Raw genomic sequence first — 24,017 nt, forward strand, 5'->3', positions numbered from 1 at the left:
CCCTCAGGAGCCTTCCACATACACTGCTATCACATATAAAGCTCTCAAGCGCCCATGCTCCCTGGTATACTTAGGAGCCCGGAAACCCTTCTGGACGATAGATAATTGAGCAGGCAGTTTAGCACACTGACTCTGGAGCCAGATACCTGGGTTCAGTTCCCAGCTCATCTATAAAATTGAGGTTGACACTATAACAAGGTAAGAATATTAGATATCATGTGTCTAATTTTATTATCATATTCATTTTTATTAATTCACCTACTTAAATAAGCAATATATTTATATAATCATAATTGATATAGTAAATAACATCTATATATTATTTATATAAATACTAAATGTTAGAATCTAGGCAATACTATAATAAAATAATGATCCAGGTAAGGTGTTTTGTGCAGTAGCTGATACTACTAAGCATGTAATAAATGTTTGTTATCATTATTATTCCATAAACAGTGATGCTACATATGTCCTGTGGCAAGTGTGGAGGCAGGAGGTAACTCATCAGGCGCTTGTGCTCATGTCTAACGCACCAGTGGGTCTAAAACATGTACAGTGTGCTGCTCGTTGCCACAATGTCATATCAAAGGTCTGCAAACCACCTTATATTTATCAGTAGGGGCCTGTTAAGTAAGTTACAGCACTTTGTACTTTGCAGTGGTGAAAAAGAACGAGGCGCTTGTTCTTGTGTAGTCATGGAATCGTCTATAAATGCATTACCAAGTGAGCAAAGAGTGGACAGTGTGTCAGACCTGCCTCCTGAGTCCATGCTTATTTGCTCAGAATATCTCTGGAAGGACCCAGAAGACCCTAGGGACCAAGAGAGGGCAACACGGGATCGGGAACTGAGGGTGGGAGAGAGACTTTCTCTTTTCCTCTTTGCTGATTTTGTACTCTTTTTGTTTTATTTCTTCTTCTTTTAGAATACTCTGTACTTGTTTTTTTTTTTTTTTTTAAATTTTAATTTGGCCGCGCCACATAGTATGTGGAATCCTAGTTCCCTGACCCAGGACTGAACCTGCTCCCCTGCAGTGGAAGCACAGTCTTAACCACTGGATGTCCAGGGAAGTCTCTACTTTATAAATGTTTTAAAGTTATTCACTTTAACTACGGCAGTGACTCCTCACCAGGTGTCATCTCTTCCCAGGGCTGAGGCCCCGAAGTCGAGACAGGCATGGCTGCCAGTGGGCTGCATGCAGGCCTCTGGCATCCAGGGGCAGATGAAAAGGTCCTGGGAACCACTGGCATAGTCAAGATTCTTGGAAGACTCGGGCCGTATTTTCTGAGATGTTTTATACACAAAAAGGAAATGAGTCCATGACTACCAGGCTCTGATTAGAACAGTGACGACTCTTAAAATACCAGTTGTCTGCAATCCACTCCAGCCCCATCTTCTCTGAGTCTGGGCACCGTAGCCAGAGAGGACAGGTGGATGGTGGTGAGGCTGGCGGGGCAGGGGCAGACAGAACTCAGGGGTCCCCCGGTGGGCCTCCTGGCTGTGGGACCAAGGCAGGAGAGCCATCAGGGGGTGGGGCCAGTACTCCTGCTTCCATAAACAAGGGAAGAGCCCCTGGGTCCTCCTGCCTGGAACGTGAGTGCCCCCACAAACAGTGGTCATTGCTGACCCTGTCATCTGGAGAACAATATGCAGCCATGAAATTAACAGATGCTTGCTCCTTGGAAGGAAAGCTATGGCAAACCTAGATAAGGTATTAAAAAGCAGAGATATCACTTTGCCAACGAAGGTCCGTATAGTCAAAGCTATGGTTTTTCCAGTAGTCATGTGAGAGTTGGACCATAAAGAAGGCTGAGCGCCAAAGAATTGATGCTTTTGAATTGAGATGCTGGAGAAGACTCTTGAGAGTCTTTTGGACTGCAAGGAGATCAAACCAGCGAATCCTAAAGGAAATCAACCCTAAATACTCATCGGAAGGACTGATGCTGAAGCTGAAGCTCCAATACTTTGGCCACCTGTTATGAAGAACCGACTCATTGGAAAAGACCCTGATGCTGGGAAAGATTGATGGTAAAAGGAGAAGGGGGCAGCAGAAGATGAGATGGTTAGACAGCATCACCGACTCAATGGACATGAATTTGAGCAAACTCTGGGAGATGGTGGAGGAGCCTGGCATGCTGTAGTCTATGGGGTCACAAAGAGTCGGACACGACTTAGTGACCGAACAACAAAAATGGCTCCTATGGCAAAGCTGGGCTTTGCTAATTTATACAGAGAAATCTTTACAACTGAGTATTTCAAAAGCCGTCAGTTCTGTGTAAGTATAAAATATCATGGGCGTCCCTGGTGGCTCAGATGGTAAGTGGAAAAGTCCTAAAGTAGTTCTTCCTTTCTCTGTGGCTTCCTTTTATCAGTTCTTTTAAACAATCAAAAATCAAATTATCAGTGATGCGGTCCCAGGCTGCTAGTTCCATCCTGTTATCGATTCTTTAAATTAATGGTTTATTTACAGACTAATTGAGGTCTAACTACCTATCCCACACCTACTTACTTACCTACCTATTAATTAATTTTCTAACTTTTTTATCTGATTTAATGTAAATCCTCGTGATTATGTGCAAGTCAGATGTTCCAACTGTGACTTGAAAGAGTTAAAACAGATTCCTTGAAGTAGAACGCAGTTGGTAAACTGGGAAAAAGAAAAATGTGTAGTCAAAGAAAAACCTTCCTGACAACATATTGATCAGGCCTTTTTGTGGATTCTGAGAAGCACAACCATCAGCCGTGAAATGATCCCCCAGTGGGGCCCATGCCAGGAAACAAGGTCTTATTCTTCTCATACACTCTGCATGCAGACTGGACTTAAGAGTTCTCTATTCATGGCTCAAATTTAAAACTACATCACCCTCATGAAGACCTGTCACCTCTAAAGGCTCTGCCCTTCGTAGGAGAAGCTGAATCAAACAGCGACTTCTGCCAGACATTTCTGTTCCTTGGACTGGAACTCAAAGCGCGCTTCCTGAGCCCGAGGCCTGATGGGGCTGGGCCCTGCAGGTTTCCTTTCAACAGTAACAGCCCCCCCCGCCCATTCCCTTCTCTAAAACACATTACCCTCAACTACCCAGCGAGCTCACCTACCCAGAGCGAGGCTGGGCTCTAGTGGGTAAACCAAAACCAACCAAAAAACCTGCCTAACAGCCATGGGTTCCTTCTATACTCGACTGGGGAAGCTTTGTAGGAACTGACACAAAAATCCCCTGGTCAATATAAAAACCCTGCCCAGCATTTTTTTCATTTTGGCTGGCTAAAAATTAATCCTGTTATTTTACTAACACTTGGCAGGTTATTACAGTCAATAGTGACACCTGCCACCCCTGTGAAGTCTTCTTAGTAACGTGAGCTTTGTTTTCACTTTCTGTATGAGAATCAATCACTAAGGGTTTTTTTTTTTTTTTTTCTGTCTTTTTGTTAAGGTCTAGTATTCACATCATCTGCATCGGAATTATATTCTCAAGAACTAGCATCTTTTGAGACACTAAGGTATATGTCACTCAGACATCAGAGAAAGTACCTGCATCAAACTCCCTGAAAAAATTCTTCTTCACTCACAATTTTGTGATGGGTCACTTTTGAAAATTCTATAGTAATAAACTTGATTTAATACACAAGATTGGAACAAAGATCTAAGGGAACAAAATGTGAATGATAACAAAACCACAAGTTGTATAAGGAGCCCTAAATTGTAAGCTCTAACAGCTTTGCACAGTGATGTTAATTGCATCACTCTCTAAAAACATATTGATAAGTCCCCAGTCAATAACGTTTGAGTAATAAAGATGTATTAATATGTCTCCAGTCAATAATGTGTTAAACTCTTATCTTTAGATCAGTTAAGTCCTCCTTGGACCATTACACAGTGCTTACCGGCGTTCCTCTAAAGCTCTTTATTTGTTGTGAAATGTATTATTATTTATAATTAAAGATATCAGAGCACCCATGAACCCTCACAGATTAAGCAGAAACTTTCTTGGGCTTCAACGTTTCTACCTGAGCCTCTTCTGAATCATACTTGTCCAGACAGGACCACCTGCCTAGATTTTGAGCTGCCTGAGTCACCGCTTTCATCTACAATGTTCCCACCTGCGCAGGTATCCACAGACGGTGTATTTTCAATATGGAAAGTCTGAATAGCAAGCACAAAGCCAGCTGTTTTAAGGTAAATATGTTATTGCATCTATTAGGAAAAAGCTTTCAGGGGAAGAGAGTTCAGCAGACTTGCTGGGCCATCACTTCCCTGAGAGTTGATGGGATGTGATTTTGGGGAAGAAGAGCCTCTGGAAACAAGGGGCTGGCCACAGTCGGGGTGGCAGGCAGCGCCGGCAGACAGCAGGACGCTCAGGGGAGCGGGTTGTGCCAGATTTTGTTCCTGACTCACCATGTCCACCTGCAGACCTCAGAGCTGGATGCCAGCAGGGCACCTCTCTGTGCTGAAACAAGGGTCCCGAGCTGCCCCAGCTTTAGGGCAGGAGGGCAGTGGGGAGGACAGTGGGGACCTTGCCAACACAGCATCAAGAAGATACTTGAATCTGGGCCAGGCAAGGGTACCGCTGGGGCACGCAATCCTTAGTACAAAAAGCGGAAAAGCTGCCTGAGCCTCAAGATGCTTGGCCTCCACCGGCCGGAAAGAGCCATAATGAACCAATTTGATAGAAGAAGATATTTCACTTCTTCTTTCCAAGTATTAAGGTGATACATAATCTTTTGTGTTCTCAGATGAGCCCCTGTTGAGCCATAGCTCCCTGGTTGGCACACAATTTTAATAACTGTGGCCCTTTGGCTCACAGTAGGAAATGAGCCAGGGGAGGGTGGTTGCTAAGGGGTGGCAGGGCACAGTGAGGTTGGGGGCAGGGGCAGACCAGCACAGCCACCAGACTCCATCAGTGGGATCGCAAGGACAAGCGAGAAACCATAACATCACACACGGGCGCAGAGAGCATCGCTGTTGGAACCCTGACAGCCCAAGGCAGGGAAACGCATCTAGAGAACGCACTTTGTTTGTTCGTTTGTTTGTTTGTTCTTTAATTTTTAATTTTTTTATTTTTACTTTATTTTACTTTACAATACTGTATTGGTTTTGCCATACATTGACATGAATCCACCATGGGTGTATACAAGCTCCCAATCCTGAATCCCCCTCCCACCTCCCACCCCATATCATCACTCTGGGTCATCCCTGTGCACCAGCCCCAAGCATCCTGTATCCTGCATCGAACATAGACTGGCACTTCGTTTCTTACATGATAGTATACATGTTTCAATGCCATTCTCCCAAATCATCCCACCCTCTCCCTCTCCCTCAGAGTCCAAAAGTCCGTTCTATACATCTGTGTCTCCTTTGCTGTCTCGCATACAGGGTCATCATTACCATCTTTCTAAATTCCATATATATGTGTTAGTACACTGAATTGGTGTTTTTCTTTCTGGCTTACTTCACTCTGTATAATCGGCTCCAGTTTCATCCATCTCATTAGAACTGATTCAAATGTATTCTTTTTAATGGCTGAGTAATACTCCATTGTGTATATGTACCACAGCTTTCTTATCCATTCATCTGCTGATGGACATCTAGGTTGCTTCCATGTCCTGGCTATTATAAACAGTGCTGCGATGAACATTGGGGTACATGTGTCTCTTTCAATTCTGGTTTCCTCAGTGTGTATGCCCAGCAGTGGGATTGCTGGGTCATAAGGCAGCTCTATTTGCAATTTTTTAAGGAATCTCCACACTGTTTTCCATAGTGGCTGTACTAGTTTGCATTCCCACCAACAGTGTAGGAGGGTTCCCTTTTCTCCACACCCTCTCCAGCATTTATTGCTTGTAAACTTTTGGATCGCAGCCATTCTGACTGGTGTGAAATGGTACCTCACTGTGGTCTTGATTTGCATTTCTCTGATAATGAGTGATGTTGAGCATCTTTTCATGTGTTTGATAGCCATCCGTATGTCTTCTTTGGAGAAATGCCTATTTAGTTCTGAGGCCCATTTTTTGATTGGGTCGTTTATTTTTCTGGAGTTGAGCTGCATAAGTTGCTTGTATACTTTTGAGATTAGTTGTTTGTCAGTTGCTTCATTTGCTATTGTTTTCTCCCATTCTGAAGGCTGTCTTTTCACCTTGCTTATAGTTTCCTTTGTTGTGCAGAAGCTTTTAATTTTAATTAGATCCCATTTGTTTACTTTTGCTTTTATTTCCAGTATTCTGGGAGGTGGATCATAGAGGACCCTGCTGTGATTTATGTCTTGGAATAATCTATTTCCAGACAGATGAATCTGGTGCCAAAGCTGAAGCAGTTCTCTAGAAAGATATTCTGTAAGGTTTGCGTCTCAGTTCTGTGCACTTTCCTGCCTCTGAAACCAGACCGAAGCTGGCCAGTTAACCAAAGAGGCATTTCTAAGCAAAACAGGCTTCCTTGAAGCCACAGCCACATTTTCTTCCACATTTTACTGTTTCGGGAGGTGATATTTTCTCCCCTCAAACGTTAGACCATCATACAACAGACTCTCTTAGAAATACAGTAACAAGCTTATATTGATATTTCTGGGTCATCAAAATAAATACCAGCTTCTAAAATCACCTACAGGGGGGTCTTAGGCTCTCCTAAAAATCTGATGCTATCTGCCACTACCCTGAGTCACCCCAGACTGCCCTCCACCCATTACCGCTTTTTTAAAGCTCATGTGTCCACATTTTATCCTTAGTTGACCTGTCTGACCTTCCTGCCTCACCTGTGGGCCGACCTGCAGCAAACTCCATCCCTGAGTATCACAGGAAATCAAAGAAGTGAGCTGGGTAGGACTGTGCAGCCATCAAATGGAAGGCTACGCCGGATGGCTCCAGGGGGTGAATCGCAGTCTCTTCTCACTTCAGGCAGGATTTTGCTGTCCCTCAGCCCAGGTGGGGCAACAATGAGGGTGAAGAGGTAAGAGGAAGAATCAGAAAGATGATTTCCTAATTTGATTCTTCCGTCTGTATATTTCGTCTGGGATTTGTCTTTAAAGTCACACCTCATCCACTTTGTTATCCAGAATATTGTGCTTAATTCTTCTCTTTGTGAGTTTTCAAAATAAGGAATTATACCCTGGGCAACGAAAGGTCATTGTATCTTTCATTCAAAATAAGGAACCTGTCTGGCAGTGCAGGAGATGTATGAGATGCAGGTTTGATCCCTGGGTTGGGAAGATCCCCTGGAGAATGAAATGGCAACCCGCTCCAGTATTCTTGCCTGGAGACCTCCATGGACAGAGGAAGCCAGTGGGCTACAGTCCCTGGGGTCGCATGGAGCCAGACACGACTGAAGCCACTTAGCACAGCACATTCTAGCACAGGGACACAGGAGGCTGCCACTCAGGTGATACTCAGGGATGGAGTTTGCTGCAGGTCGGCCCACAGGTGAGGCAGGAAGGTCAGACAGGTCAACTAAGGATAAAATGTGGACACATGAGCTTTAAAAAAGCGGTAATGGGTGGAGGGCAGTCTGGGGTGACTCAGGGTAGTGGCAGATAGCATCAAACCATGCCATCTCAGCTCAAACCACACCAATTTGTGGATGCAGAGATCACTAAAGAGGAAGAGGCAGTAACCCTGGGTGCTCAGAACAGACCCAATTTCTCCAGCAGGTATGGTTGGCTTGATATTTCCCCCATACAAGACAGAAATCCCCAAACCATCTGCAATTACAGTACAAGAAGATGAAATAAAAGAGCTTGTTCATGACCCACAGAGAAACAAGCAAGAGAGCCAGCAAAGAAAAAGCTTTTACGATGGACAAAGCTGTTGGGTATGTTCTCTGTTTCCTAACCAACCAAGGCTTCACCTTCTGGCAGCGGTTGAAAAGCTGATTTCCTCGTGTGGAAAGGGGTGTCCATGTGGCACCCTGTCTCCCGCCCGATCCAGACTTCTGTTTAAAATCAGCTGGTAACCGGTAATTATTTCAGCACATTTCTGCTAAATTTCTACGCAGAGATGCTGCGACCCAGGCGGGGAGTCAGAGAGAGGGGAAAGGGGGTGGGGGGGGGGGGAAGGAGCAAATGGAATAAACAGCTCCTGGCGGAGAGGAGAGGAGAGGAGAGGGTCAGGAGGGGAAGCTGTGCTCGGACCTGCAAGTCCCAAAGCCCAGCCACACGGCAGGAGCAGAGCTGGAGCCTCCGGGAAGAGGAAAGAGAAGAAATCAGGGGAACAGACAGCAACCTCAAGGTCAGACGGCAAGGATGGAGGGGTGTTCAAAGGCAGCTGGGCCAGCGGAAACGCCCGAGCGGGTCCTTTCTTTGTCAGGAAACAAGGCTTCCTGTCCATGCCAGCCCTTCCTAGACAGTAAACAGGTTCCTCCTACTGTACGTGTAAACATTTCTCTCTAAAGGAGGAGACAAACTGGGGAGGGGTGACGACCAAGAAATAAAGCCGACTTGGGAAAAGCGATGGCAGCGGCTACAGCCCTCTGAAGGGAGCCTTCCCTTTTTGGGACCCAGAGCAGATGAGGGGAGGGTGCTGAGCAATGTTAAGATGTCAACGTGGTGTTAAGACAAAAATAGTCAAGCCCTGGGAGTGGAAGAACTCTGGATTCAGAGGGAAAGGGGGAAGAGGCACTATGGTTATTTTTATTGTTCTGGGGTCAAGTTTCAAGAAACCATGTGGGCTACAGCCTCGGTGAAAACCAGTATGGCAGTTCCTTAAAAAACTAAAAATAGAGTTACCATATGATCCTGCAGTCCCACTCCTGGGCATATATCCAGACAAAGCGATACTTCAAAAAGATACAGCCACCTCCTATATCCATAGCAGCTCTGTTTACAACAGCCAAGATATAGAAGCGACCTCAGTGTCCATTGACAGGTAAATGGGTCACACACACACAATGGCATACTACTCAATCATAAAAAAAGAATAATACCATTTGCAGCGACATGGATGGACCTATAGATTATCATAGTAAGTAAATCGGACAAAGACAAATAACATATGATACTGCTTACATGTGGAGTCTAAAAATAAGATACAAATGAGCTTCCTTACATAACAGAAAGCAACCTACTGACAATGAAAATAAATTTATGGTTACCAAAGGGGCAAGGGGGAGAGGTATAAATTAAGAGTTGAGATTAACCAATATATGCTACCATATATACAATACATAACTCTTACAGCACCGGGAACGCGGCTCAATATTTTGCGAAAACCTACAAGGGAAAAGAATCTGAAAAAGAATTAGATATGCATTTCAACCACTGTGCCGTATACCCGAAAATACCATTATAAATTAATTATACTTCAATTTAAAAAAAGATGGCATGTGTGGAGTCTGCACGCAGCGCTCATATAAAGGGGTCATGCATGCATTTACTGCAGAGAGCCATGTAGATTATTCTGTCCCAAAGACAGTGTCTAGAATGGTCACTGGGTCACTGGACAGAGCTGTTTTTCCAATTATCATAATCCTCAAGTCTTAAGACTATTGAACAAAAATCTGAACACATACACATATTTGGAAGTCAAAAATATATACATGCATACATATGCACATGTGAATACACACACAGACACACCTGCCAGTTGTCTAATAAAAGGATTACCTGGGCTTTCTTGCAGGTGATAAGAGGGATATTCCACTCAATGATTAGATCACACCTTTCAACCTGACACTGAGGAAGGAGTCCCAGACAATCGACAGCCCCATAATTCTTTATACCAAAGCATGAATTATATTCTCAAAGCACAGAAAAAGAGCATTTTCAGCTTTTATCAAAACTCGTGGCTAAAGTTTCCAGAGGCGACTATTTGAGGGGATGTTTTTTTTTCAGTAAGGGATATTTCCTTTTAAAAAATTTTCTAAATTATAAAAGCCATAATCACTGTCAAATTTGAAACACTGAAAAAAATAGTCTTTTGGAGTCTGTGAGAGAAGGCGAGGGTGGGATGATTTGAGAGGGTAGCGTTGAAACGTGTATATTATCATATGCGAAGCAGATCGCCAGTCCAGGTTCGATGCATGAGACAGGGTGCGCAGGGCTGGTGCACTGGGATGACCCTGAGGGATGGGATGGGGAGGGAGGTGGGAGGGGGGTTCAGGACGGGGAACACATGTGCACCCATGGCTGATTCATGTCGATGTTTGGCTAAAACCACTACAATATTGTAAAGTAATTAGCCTCCTATTAAATTAATTTTTTTAAAAAAGAAAAAGTAGAAATCATTGACAATCTGTCACTCACAGAAACCTTCACAGTGGTTTTCTCAGGGAGGTGTAGCACATTTCTAGTGAAATAACACACGACTGTTTCCCTGCCATCTCCATTTTGGACACAGCTTATAACTAGACAGGATCACCGTCTGCCACACCAGTGGTACGTAAGAGCAGGGGCTCACTAACACCACCATTTAGGAAGAGGCATTGCCATCGATGGCTACCTTTCCATTTTGCTTGATAATTCTGGCAGCTTTCACCTCTCCTCCTCCCCTTGCTTTGCTTGGGAGCTCTGAGCATTATCATGCAAGTAACACTAGACACTAGAAACTGATTTAAAACTCAGACTGAACTTCGAGGTGTCAATGGAAGCAAGAGAGAAGAAGCTTGGTTAAGGCTCCTGCAGAGGAAACTGCCCGCTCAGAGCCAGCTGTCCTCCCAGAGTGTGTGTGTGCGTGGCATGTGTGGTACCTGTGGCGTGTGTGTGTGTGGTGTACATGTGGTATGTGTGGTGTGTGCGTGTGTGGTGATGGGGAGGAGCTTCCAGGTCAGACTTTTACCCCACTACCTGCTCTTTCAAAGAAATTGCTTGACCTCCTTATCTTCAGCAAATATCCACAGACTACCTACTATGTACCAGGTACTGATGTAGATAGAGCACCTAGGAGGCAGCAGTGAAAACAGCAGAATTCCTGGCCTCACGTCAAGGACAGCTCACTCCAGCCCCTCCTACAACCAAGGGCCATCGCTTCCACTCCACCTCCCTCCGAACCAATGACACCACCTCCACTCCAGCCCTTTCTACAACCAATGACATCACCTCCACTCCTACAACCAATGACATCTCCTCCACTCCTATAAACAATGACATCTCCTCCATTCCAGCCCTTCCTACAACCAATGACCATCACGTCCACTCCTATAACCAATGACATCACCTCCACTCCAGCCCTTTCTACAACCAATGACATCACCTCCACTCCTACACTCAATGACATCACCTCCATTCCTACACTCAATGATATCACCTCCACTCCTATAAACAATGACATCTGCTCCATTCCAGCCCTTCCTACAACCAATGACATCACCTCCACTCCTACACTCAATGACATCACCTCCACTCCTACACTCAATGACATCACCTCCACTCCAGTCCCCATTCCTACACCACATCCCATCCCTGAAATGTCTTCATACCCAAAGCTTCCTCTCCTCTGAACCAGTAAATTAAAACCTCCCACTCTCTGACGACATCCAACAACTCTTTCAATTCACAGAATGTTGCTCTCTCCACGTCTTAAACATTATCACTGATGACCTCAAGTTCCCACCATCTCTGGTAGACTCAGTTGGTTGCCTACTCAATATCCATTCTTATATTTTTTCTTACTTAGAGAATCTTCATTTTGTTCAAGGTGATCACAGACCTAGCGAAAAACCACATCTTGCTCTGGTAGGCTATTGCTCTGGCCAGTGAGAAATAAGCAGAAGTCCTTTGGAAGAACTTCTGGGAGGGTCTCAAGAGGGGATGTTCACCGGGTATTCACTATGGATGTAGACGTGATGGCTGGAATCCTGGAAACTATTCTACAAGCATTGCAATGAGGGTCACACCTGAACGACTCTGGAACAGAAAGACAGACACTTGAACTTCTGAGGACACTGTGGGCCTCCCATACCTGCCCCAGACTGCCCACTCCTGGATTTCTTTTACAACAAAAATAAACTCTTCCATTCTCAAGCCACTGCTTTTTGGATGTGTTGTTACTCAAAACTAAACACAAGTCATAATTGATTGGAGCCCACCTACCAAGGTAGGAGTCTGGACTGGTGCAGTTAGTGGTAGCATGCTTCAGGATCACAGAGACACCTTGTTGAAATCCATTATCTGGGGCAGCCCAGCTCCAGTGTTTCCAACTTAGTAGATACAAAGAGGAGCCCCAAAGTGTACATTTCTCCCAGGTAGTGGTACTGAGGCTTCTATTCCAGGAACCACACTTTGAGGACTACTAAGCTAGGTCACAGTGCAATAAAAAAAAAAGAACAAAAACAAATTTTTGTGACTCAGCACCTGGCTACTAAAACTGTGAGCTAGGAAGGCCAGCACTGACCACACCTGGAGCCTTATACAGAGGCGGAGCCTCAGCCCTCACCTCTGACCTACTGAGTCTGAATCGGCCTTGGAAGCCCCTTCCCAGGTGGCCGCAGCACAAGGTACAGGCCCAGAGCCAGCGCACGCGGCTTTGCTCATCAAAGAGCCCCCTGGAGGCACCACCGTGGCCTCTGCTACCGTGACCCCGGAGTTTAGGAGAAAGGGCGCAGAGACTGCACTGGCCCATCACGGCTCCCACTCCCAAGCCTTCCAATTGCTCAGCTGCAGTGACCACAGCAGGCTGTCAAAGTGGAGGGATGAACAGTCCTGCCATGCGCCTACAAGGAGAGCAAGAATGTGGAGCAGCAGTGGTAGAGACGCCCAGACCAGCCTTCTGGTTTCCCAGCCTCTCTTATTCCGTCAGCTGCTCTCAGACTAGGGACTGAGGACGTTCAAACAGGAACAAGTACAAAGGGAGGAATAAACGAGGTGTTTGGGATGAACAGACACACATACTGAAAACCTACCGCATAACACGGGGAACTGTACTCAATATCTTATAAAAGGGCTAGCAGCTCACTGGCTGAAGGATCCACCTGCAATGCAGAAGATGCGGGAGACACAGGTTCGATCCCTGGATGGGGAAGATGCCCTGGAGGAGGGCATGGCAACCCACTCCAGTATTCTCGCCTGGAGAATCCCCATGGGCTGATGAGCTCGGTGGGCTACAGTCCGCAGGGTCACAAAGAGTCAGACATGACTGAAGGGACTTAGCGTGCATGCTTGCATACATACAGAACTGGAAAGGGTATGCACACACACTACATACGCACACATACGTAAAACTGAATCACTTTACTGGACACTTGAAACTCCCACAACACTGAAAATTAATCACACTTCAATTTTAAAAAGGTACAAGTAAAAATGTAACCACAGAACAAGGACCCAAACCTTCTTATTAATAAAAACTAGGAGAAAATTATAAACAAAAAGTAATGAATACATATCCTAGAGATGAACAAATAACCAAAAAAATTGCAAATTTATGACAAAGTTGGCACTAAACATCAGTCATTCCATGAATACAAATGGACTTAACTCACTTATTAAAAGAGAAAGCCCACACAGCTTGCAAGGGAGGGAACGCTGGCAATGCCCAGCAGAAACGCAGGTGGACTTACCCTTTAGCCCAGAAATGCCCCCACCAGGAACCCACTCTAGTGGACTCACAGATGGTCCAGAGACCTAGCCTGCATTATCAGATGGTTTGCCCTGGTCCTCTGTCGGCAAGCAAGCCAAGGGCAAAAAGCACACATCTAAGGACTCAGGCTCAGGCCCCTGGGGAGTCGCGGCCCCATCACAGAACCAACAGGTGTCACTTGGACAGACCAGGCAAGGATCTGCCCAACAGCTAACTCTGACTCCATCATTGACGTGAGGGGTTGCTGTCTGTTCTGAGAAGTCCAATGACCCAACAGTGAATGAGCCCGATGGGTGGGAGCTGACTGAGAGAGCCCAGTGGGGTCTTCTAGTCAATGAACATGTCAAAGTGACATAGAAAAAGCCATTCAGAAAGCCAAGGGCAGCAAAATACAAAATGGGCTAATGTCTGTGACGATACCAGGCAGTTCAGGGAGGCCTCCAGCCAAAGCAGCCAGTAGGGGCTCATCCAGAGATGAAGGCCAGGTGGAGGCCTCCGTCCCTCTGACTGGTCTGTCTCTGAGCAGTCCACCCACAGGTACCTCTTGATGTACCCACATTTTGAAACACCCTCCCCACTAGGGCTGCCACGCTTGGAGGCTGGATGTGGGCACATCCCCACGTGGCCTCCAGCCCCAGCACGGCCGTCATTCTCGTCTGGACGGCTTGTTCTCTGGCAATTACTTGAATATATCCTGCGGTTCCTCTGCCTCATAAAAATGAGTAGAAAATGGGCATATGTATCTGCATGGGACTCATTTAGTATAATTAAGATGAAGATGGAAATCATCAGGTGTTAGAAGTAGCAAATCTTTAACCTTAAAGCAGCGGTCATTGGACGTAGGCCAGAAATTGGTTGATTCCATGCTGAGTGGTAAAGGAAATGAGCAAAATTAAAGAGCCATTTTGAAGTGCTTAAAATGATCAAAGTCTGGGCCTAAAGAGTGAGTTATAAAATCAGGGATTTTATAGTACCATTGAGGGCTCTGATCTCAGAACTCCCTTTCCCAATGTGTCTTCCTGTCCACAGTTTCCACGTGCGGTTCAGGACTCTGGCTGTAAGGAATCCCCTATTTCGGTGCTTTGTGGGGTTGGGGCCAGGAAGGAGACACACAATGCCTCCACTTCCTGCCTTCCCAGGTCAGGCAGGTTCCTCCTACCAGCCAGATCCTCGATTCCATCCCAGGATCTGGAAACCCCATTTGGAGAAGATATAAATACTTCTGAGGGTTCCATGTCAGAACAGGAAGTGAATTCCAAGGCTGTGGGATTCCCATGGAAAAGGCTCTGGGTTCTCCTTCTCAGAGCTATGGGAACCCGCTGGAAGCATTCTCTTGTCTGGCTGATGGCATTTTTCTGGTTTTCTCAGATGCTTTTTACAAACCTCAATCATGTCAACCCAAACTCAGCTGGAAACATGTGGCCCTGAGTGCATCTTTTTCTAAGAACACTGCACCCTTTGAAGAACTATTTTTGAAAATCATGATTGGAGAGACTCCCCAAGGCCTCTGCAAAGAAGCACAGGCCACGTGAAAACAGCAATGAAGAATAAATCAAGCAGTCGAAAGAGGCTGAACCAGGGCCGGCCAGGCCACAGTCGGTACACAGAGGCTGAGACTCTAATGCTGGCCTCCATCTCCTAAGACCACGAGGCTCATATATTTTAGGTCCTTTCATCCCCTATGTCCCCTCCCCAAAGGACCATCATCTCCCAATGAGATAAACAGGTGGTGTCACAACTGAAAGCACTCACTTTCCAATCCCTTTCATTTCATGAGAACGTCCTCACATTTACTTCTTGTCACAAGGAACAAAATGTATTTTGTTTATGGGCTTGCCTTGAGAGACCACTTAGGTTTCAAAAAAATGGAAAGATGCTTAACTGTTTCTTAAATGCTACAGTGAGTATCTGCGTCTAGCAGAAGCATTTCCCTTATATCCTAAAGAGAGGAGGGGTCGCTGCGTAAAACTAAACTTATCACCGTCTTGTTGAAAAATCATCATTTTGGAGTAAAGTGGAGAGTGCAGAATCGCAAAAAAACGACAAGTCCTTCTGAACTAATATATCTCTGGGGAGAAGATATCTGTGGGGGGAAGAGCGAGGCCCCGCATATTTTCACTCTTCCTACCTGTCTCACATTGGCTGGAGAGGAAATCATTTTCCTGCGACATTTTTAAATGTTTAGTTAATACAGCTGAGTGTCGTTTTATATAAACTGGCAACTCTGGCAGTGAATTACACAGAATGATGGTAGGATGTGCACTTTTCTTCCATATCAACCCCTTCTGCCTTTTCTTGGGGGTCATAACGTCTGTTTTACTCTTGATTTCAAAGTAGGAAGAAAAATAATCAGTGGACTGGTTTTTATTGGGCTTTTAGATCCCTAAACACCCCAACTAAGTTTTCCAAAAACTTCTCTTAGGAAGGTAGGTTGCCATGTTGCACACCCTCTGGTTCTATCCAGTTCCTGCTCTCCCCTGGGGCTACCCTGGTGGCTCAGTGGTAAAGAATCCACCTGCAAAGTAGAAGGCCTGGGTTCGATCCCTGGGTTGGGAAGATCCCTGAAGAAGGGAATGGCAACCCACGCCAGTATCCTCGCCTGGAGAATCCCATGGACAGAGGAGCCTGGTGGGCTTGAGTCCTCTGAGCCATTCTGCTTTTCCTGATGCCTTTCAAAGGACTCTTGGGGGTCAAGCTGCAGAGTAAATAGAGCACTCTTCCAAAAGTGACTTTGCAGGCAGTTGGTCTTTAGGCTGCATTGGTGCTTGCTGATTTAAGAAAATGTTTTTTAAATGGTTGTTGTTAGCATGGTACGTGTTAGCTTTAGGGGAAGCATGGCAAGGGGCACAAGAAAACTGTCCTATTTTGGCATGATGTCCCTAAGTCTAAAATTAGTGCAAATGTAAACATTGTAAAAAATAGTACTTTGTGATAAGTCAAAAAATTTTTCAGAGTAACAGTTTTCAGACAGTCACTCTTGAGAACTTTGTACTATGACGATCTATGTTGATCGTCACCCAAACGGCATGAACACATTTGTAACATCCCATGCATCTCAACATCGTCTACAGTTTCCATCAATTTGCTGGTGAGCACAGATTGGTCATCAGTTACTTGGAATCCCACCAAGGTCAGGTCCACTGACCTGGTATCTGCATGACCCCTCAGAAAGGGGGGGACACTAATCCACCCAGAATGCCAAGTTTACAGCCCGAAGTCACCTCAGAAAGATGGAAGACACTTGGAACCCAAGTGGTGAAAAGAATTAGCACACACCCCTAGAAATCTGGGGTCTACTTCCTCTTGGTTCTGCCTTCCTTCAACCAATGATGGTGCACAGGTCAGCCTGCCTGTTTGGCCTCAAGTTGCTCATCTATACAACGAGATAATAACCATCCTGCTCTGTGAGAAGGACATAGGGCATTATGAAAACTCAGAAAGAATAAGGCACTGAGAGAAGCTGAGCCATCGTTGGAGTTTACGCAGCACTAAAGTGGCCCATATCTAAGAAGCTCAGTCGTGTGCTCAGCCATGTCCGACTCTCTGCCACTGTGTAGACTATAGACAACCAGTCTCCTCTGCCCATGGAATTTTCCTGGCAAGACTATTAGAGTGGGTTCAGTTCAGTCACTCAGTCGTGTCTAACTCTTTGTGACCCCATGGAAAAATAGCGTGCCAGGCTTCCCTGTCCATCACCAACTCCTGGAGTTTACTCAAACTCATGTCTATTGAATCAGTGATGCCAACCAACCACCTCATCCTCTGTCGTCCCCTTCTCCTGCCTTCAATCTTTCCCAGCATCAGGGTCTTTTCCAATGAGTCAGTTATTTGCATCAGGTGGCCAAAGTATTGGAGTTGCAGTTTCAGCATCAGCCCTTCCAATGAACACTCAGGACTGATCTGGTTGGATCTCCTTGCAGTCCAAGGAACTCTCAAGAGTCTTCTCCAACACCACAGTTCAAAAGCATCAGTTCTTCGGCACTCAGCTTTCTTTATAGTTCAACTCTCACATCCATACATGACTGCTAGAAAAACCACAGCTTTGACTAGATAGACTTTGTTGGCAAAGTAATGTCTCTGCATTTTAATATGCTGTCTAGGTTGGTCATAACCATTTCCTATTCCAGGGGATCTTCCTGACCCAGAGACTGAACCCACGTCTCCTGACACTCCTGCATTGGTAGGCAGATTCTTTACCACTAGTGCCACCCAGGAAGTCCATATCTAAAGCACAGCCCTAAAAATATAATCCTTAAGGGATATAAAAAGACTTTGTACTTTCAAACTTAGGGGAAAATATACACACAAGGAGACATAGAGAGGCAGGAAGACAGTTTGTTCAGTCTTTGACTCGTGACCATCCGTACGCCCTAAGTCTATTTCCTGTCCATCTGGCTAAGTTACTGGCTGAAGGTCAGGGGAGGCCAACGTGGGTTAGGTTTAGGGGGGCTTCTCTCAGTGGGATGAGAACTGTCCTTTGAGTGGGACAAGCCCAGCCGTCCTTCTGGCCCTACAGCAGCTCTGGGTGAGGGGCTCCGGCCCCCAGCCCCAGTGGCCGTGGTCTGTCCCTTGACTGTGCCCCTTCCTTGTGTTGCAGAGGAAAAGCAGGAGCTTTTGTGCTGGGGAGAAAAAAGAATGTGGAGCTACCGCAGGGAGATAGATCAGAAGCCCTCTGCTAGGGGGAGCTTCAGATGCAAAACTGAGCCTGAAGGAGGAACACAGCCCCCGCCTCATCTGCATCTACCCTTTAACCCTTCTTATCTCCAAAGATGCCCTGATCACTTCAGTCAGATTTAAAGGGATGTGGACAGCTGCACTGGGTGGGGGAGGGGAGAGGAGCACGCAGTGAGACCCAGGCCCAACCTCCGCCCAGCTCCAGGCCTCTGGGAGCAACCAACACAGAAACAGTTTCTTAGCAAAGTCCAGTCTCAAGTTCTAGGGTCACACAGGATGCTCCAGACCTGGGGGAGACCATGTAGTGAGAAGGGGTCCAATCAGCAATGTGTGGGTCTCCCAACAAGCAGGGCAGATCCCACCCTGCCTGGAACTGGAGGGCATAAGGTGGGCCAGAGGAGGCCCCTTCGGGTGCTGAGCTCCCAGAAGACCCTGATGGCTCATCCCAACGCATCCTGAGCGGGGTCTGACATGGGCAGACCCACCGCGAGGGGCATGGCTGGTGCAGGCATTGCAGACGGCCCTCACCTTGACCACTGGCCTGTGTTATTCATGCACTCAGGGATGGTTCCTTTCCTTCACCAAGAGGCCTTTCTCCCATTAAGGCTAATGGGAGTCATGTGGCTGAAATGAAGGCATTTCATTTTCCAGATTTTCTAAAAATAAAATGTGGTGACGGAAAACATATGTATTGTTTCTATTTGGGATTGTGAAAACACAAACAAAAGGAACCAGAGAGAGCCACAGCCCGGTCCTTGTTGATTATAATAGCAGACAGAGTTATTTGCCACCACATAGGTGTAGGTGTGGGGTGATCTGAAACCAGGCTCAGTTTGTTATATAAGCATAGTGTAAGTAATGCTTTTGCTTTTTAATTCCTTGAAAAAATCATCCCATCTTTTCTTTGATGACCAGGATACTCAAAGGGTTTGTTTTTTTTTTTCTTTCTTTGAGTTACTAGACCAAGGAATGGTCATATGTTATGGTTCAAAATAGGAGCTATAGTCCAGAAAAAGATTACTATAAAGAAAATTACTAAAAAGGGAATTTTATATTCCTAATGACTTTCATGATTCACTTGCAATTATGTATGGTAAGGATTTAAAAAGTACCTCCTGGATATAAAAAAAAAAAATCAAAGTTAAAAACATTTACAAATATCCTTTTTAAGTGACATGGTTGAAGAAAAGGTAGTGATAAAAATGTTAATAGCATTCAAACTACCAACCGCACCACGGGCCAAACTCAAAGCTTGACAGAAGAGCAGCATGTAAAGTGACTCCTGGTCTGCTTCATCTCACTAAGTACAGCACATTTTAAAAACTGGGTACATGTGGTCAGCCTTCCATTGACGTGAACATTTCTCGTTTACATTGAGAAGCATCTTCCTGTTTCACTTTTCTGTTGCTTGAATTCATGGGAACGTGAAGCACAGCTACAGCTCGGTGCACAGCCTGGTCCAGGGCGCGCAACCTACAGACACATCCAGACTGCCTGCCAGCGAAGCTTTCTCCTGCGGACTTGCAAACGTACGGCGGTCTACTCAGCGCCTCATACACTCGAACATGATTAAATTAGGACTGGAGCAAAGCATCCTGTCCCCAGTGTCTTTGCCCACGTGTCACTCAGTCGTGTCTGACTCTGCAACTCCACAGACAGGAGTCCTCTGTCCAGGAATTCACGAGGCAAGAATACTGGAATGGATTGCCATTTCCTACTCCAGGGGATCTTCCAGACTCAGGGGATCAAACCTGTGTCTCCTGCATTGGCAGGCAGATTCTTTACCATTGAGCCACCAAGGAAGCCTCATACAAGGTCTTTAGTTCAGTTCAGTTCAGTCGCTCAGTCGTGTCCGACTCTTTGTGACCCCATGAATCGCAGCACACCAGGCCTCCCTGTCCATCACCATCTCCCGGAGTTCACTCAGACTCACATCCATCGAGTCAGTAATGCCATCCAGCCATCTCATCCTCTGTCCTCCCCTTCTCCTCCTGCCCCTAATCCCTCCCAGCATCAGAGTCTTTTCCAATGAGCCAACTCTTTGCATGAGGTGGCCAAAGTACTGGAGTTTCAGCTCTAGCATCATTCCTTCCAAAGAACACACAGGGCTGATCTCCTTCAGAATGGACTGGTTGGATCTCCTTGCAGTCCAAGGGACTCTCAAGAGTCTTCTCCAACACCACACTTCAAAAGCATCAATTCTTCGGCGCTCAGCCTTCTTCACAGTCCAACTCTCACATCCATACATGACCACTGGAAAAACCATAGCCTTGACTAGACGGACATTTGTTGGCAAAGTAATGTCTCTGCTTTTGAATATACTATCTAGGTTGGTAATAACTTTCCTACACAGGAGTAACCGTCTTTCAATTTCATGGCTGCAGTCACCATCCGCAGTGATTTTGGAGCCCAAAATAATAAAGTCTGACACTGTTTCCACTGTTTCTCCATCTATTGCCCATGAAGTGATGGGACCAGATGCCATGATCTTTGTTTTCTGAATGTTGAGCTTTAAGCCAACTTTTTCACTCTCCACTTTCACTTTCATCAAGAGGCTTTTTAGCTCCTCTTCATTTTCTGCCATAAGGGTGGTGTCATCTGCATATCTGAGGTTATTGATATTTCTCCCGGCAATCTTGATTCCAGCTTGTGTTTCTTCCAGCCCAGCGTTTCTCATGATGTACTCTGCAGATAAGTTAAATAAGCAGGGTGACAATATACAGCCTTGATGTACTCCTTTTCCTATTTGAAACCAGTCTGTTGTTCCATGTCCAGTTCTAACTGCTGCTTCCTAACCTGCATATAGGTTTCTCAAGAGGCAGGTCAGGTGGTCTGGTATTCCCATCTCTTGAAGAATTTTCCACAGTTTGTTGTGATCCACACAGTTAAAGGCTATGGCATAGTCAATAAAGCAGAAATAGATGTTTTTCTGGAACTCTCTTGCTTTTCCATGATCCAGCGGATGTTGGCAATTTGATCTCTGGTTCCTCTGCCTTTTCTAAAACCAGCTTGAACATCTGGAAGTTCACGGTTCACATATTGCTGAAGCCTGGCTTAGAGAATTTTGAGCATTGCTTAGAAATGAAAAGCAAAGGAAAAGAGGAAAGATACAAGCATCTGAATGCAGAGTTCCAAAGAACAGCAAGAAGAGATAAGAAAGCCTTCCTCAGTGATCAATGCAAAGAAATAGAGGAAAAGAACAGAATGGGAAAGACTAGAGATCTCTTCAAGAAAATTAGAGATACCAAGGGAACATTTCATGCAAAGATGGGCTTGAAAAAGGACAGAAATGATATGGACCTAACAGAAGCAGAAGATATTAAGAAGAGGTGGCAAGAATACACAGAAGAACTGTACAAAAATGATCTTCATGACCAAGGTAATCACGATGGTGTGATCACTCACCTAGAGCCAGACATCCTTGAATGTGAAGTCAAGTGGGTCTAAGAAAGCATCACTACGAACAAAGCTAGTGGAGGTGATGGAATTCCAGTTGAGCTATTTCAAATCCTGAAAGATGATGCTGTGAAAGTACTGCACTCAATATGCCAGACAATTTGGAAAACCCAGCAGTGGCCACAGGACTGGAAAAGGTCAGTTTTCATTCCAATCCCAAAGACAGGCAATGCCAAAGAATGCTCCAACTACTGCACAATCACACTCATCTCACACGCTAGTAAAGTAATACAGGGTCTTATTAATGCCCAAATCTAGGCAGTCCCTTAATTCCCTCCTTCCTTCTGCTTCACATGGACTCCATCAGCAAGTCTGTGTAAGTCCACCCACCTAAAAGCTACCTGGACCATGCCTGCTCCCCCATCTCCACTAATGGTACTCCCCTGGGTAGCTCTCCTGCTCTGCTGACTTTCCTGCTCCCACCTGAGATCTTGAGAAATTGTAAGTCAAATCATGACAATCCTCTGCTTAAATCTCGCCTGTGGCTTTCCACTGCACCTAAAATACATCTCAGACTCCTCCCCATCTTCTTGAGCTCACATGACCCCTCCACTGGCCTCTCTCCTTGCCCCCTGCCCATCCCAGCCCCACTGGTTTCAGCCTTGTCCCTTGAATGTACCCATTCCATCCTTCATCACATCAGGGCTTCTCACCGGTCGCTCCTTTTGTCTAGAAATGCTCCTCCTTTCTGCCTTCACAGGGTGGACTCCTCCTCATCACGCAGATCTCGGCTGAAATGCCCTTGCTCAGGGATACCTTCCAGACCCCTCTAAGAAGCCAGCAAGTGGCCAGCTCAGTCACATCACCTGATTCTAATGCTGTCCTAAAGCTCTATCCCCACCTGAAATTTCTCCTGTTCATGCTTCTCCTTGTTGTCCATCTCTGTCAGCCACTCAACAGGAAGCTCCGTGTGAGCAGGGGCCTTGCTTTGCCTGCTGCAGTGCCCAGGTGACACCCCGCCCGTGCAAGAAACATTTGTCAAGTGACGCATCGTTATTTAACTGATGGTGCCCATCCTTCAGGGCTTTTAGCCTATGAGGAGCCTGGTAACATCCTGAAGTCTCACTTGCCTACCAGATAATAATAATGAAGAGATACAGAATCTCTACCCAAAAATATCATCAGGGAAATTTTGACAGCTTGTTAGGGGTGAACATTAACTTAATAATTCACAGGTATTTCTTAGGTGCCTCCTGTGGTCAGGTATGACCTAAGCAAAGGCAGAAGCAAGTTGGGGACTTTGGGACAGAAGGTTAAATGCCTTAAACTTGAGGGTACATCCGTCCTCACTCTTACAATAACGGAAAGGTTATTTTAGAGGAGCCTGAGTTCTCTCAATTTCAATGGCCTTAAGGAAAGGAACAATGAAACTAAGTCTAAGTCCTAAAAAGCAGGCCATTTCTTACTCTTCTGGCCCTTTGTTTTCTAAATCATCCACCCTGCCCAGGAAGGTGCTAGAAAACTCGCTTGTCTTAACTAGGCCATCATATCATCAGACGCCGAATATCAATTTAGCCTAAAGAGACAAGGAGGGAAGCAGGAATGCTGGGTTGTGGGCATCCCAGGCCAACGGAGACTGGACATTAGCAAACAGTCAGATGTACAGCTCCCATTAGAACCATTTCACTAAGGACATCAGTTCATGCCCTTTTCTTCTCCAAAACGTTTGCAAACTAAGAGTGGCAAACTTGACCAATTCCATCTTCACACTCTCTGCAGGCTGTCTTAGCAGAAGCACAGATGGATAGAAAATTAGACAAAAGCCAGGTGGACAGAAAACAGGAGACAGAGAAGCAAAGAGCTCAATTACACTTTGACTGAAATCATTTGCTTCCTAAATAGCTGGGGGTCGTCGCTATGGCTTTCCCCTGGATTTGAAATTACACATTTTCCATTTCTGACATGACCACCAGACTAGCCATGTGAGGGCAATTTTCAGAAAGGAAGGAGCAGATCAGCTTTCCAGGCCGCTTAGACCAGACAGCAAACCCTGATGCGTCACCGGGGAGAGCAAGATGGTCAGACTTTGTCTGAGATTAGAAGGGGGCTGGGGTGTGCATTTCCTTGCATGAAAAATTAAACCAAATTTTAAAGGGAAGTTTCTCTGCTGGAAAAGGAGTTAAGGACTGAGTTTGGTTTGGGTGACCCTTAATTTTAAGTTTCCTGCACCTGTGGATATTAGGCACTCCTGCTGAACAGTATTTAACAACAGGCAACATTCAGAAATTTGATGCATTTTAAGGTTACTGTCTGGAAGATATTGCTGACTGAAGTAACACAATGCAAGACAGTTAAATAGCTTATACTCCAATGAAGCTGCTATTAAATATATCTTTTAAAAAGCAAGACTGCTTACCATGCTGATAGGCATGTGGCCAGCAGGTTTTGCATGAGGCCA

At 45.6% G+C, this 24,017-nt stretch overlaps 1 protein-coding gene across 2 annotated transcripts in view; it reads right to left on the reverse strand.

Moving 5' to 3' along the window:
- C22H10orf90 (chromosome 22 C10orf90 homolog) overlaps positions 1-24,017 on the reverse strand; it is a 245,105-nt gene that overhangs the window by 27,570 nt on the left and 193,518 nt on the right. The gene's annotated exons all lie outside the window — the stretch shown is intronic.

The sequence above is a fragment of the Ovis aries genome, chromosome 22 (genome assembly GCF_016772045.2).
Source record: "Ovis aries strain OAR_USU_Benz2616 breed Rambouillet chromosome 22, ARS-UI_Ramb_v3.0, whole genome shotgun sequence".
Classification (NCBI taxonomy): Eukaryota; Metazoa; Chordata; class Mammalia; order Artiodactyla; family Bovidae; genus Ovis; species Ovis aries.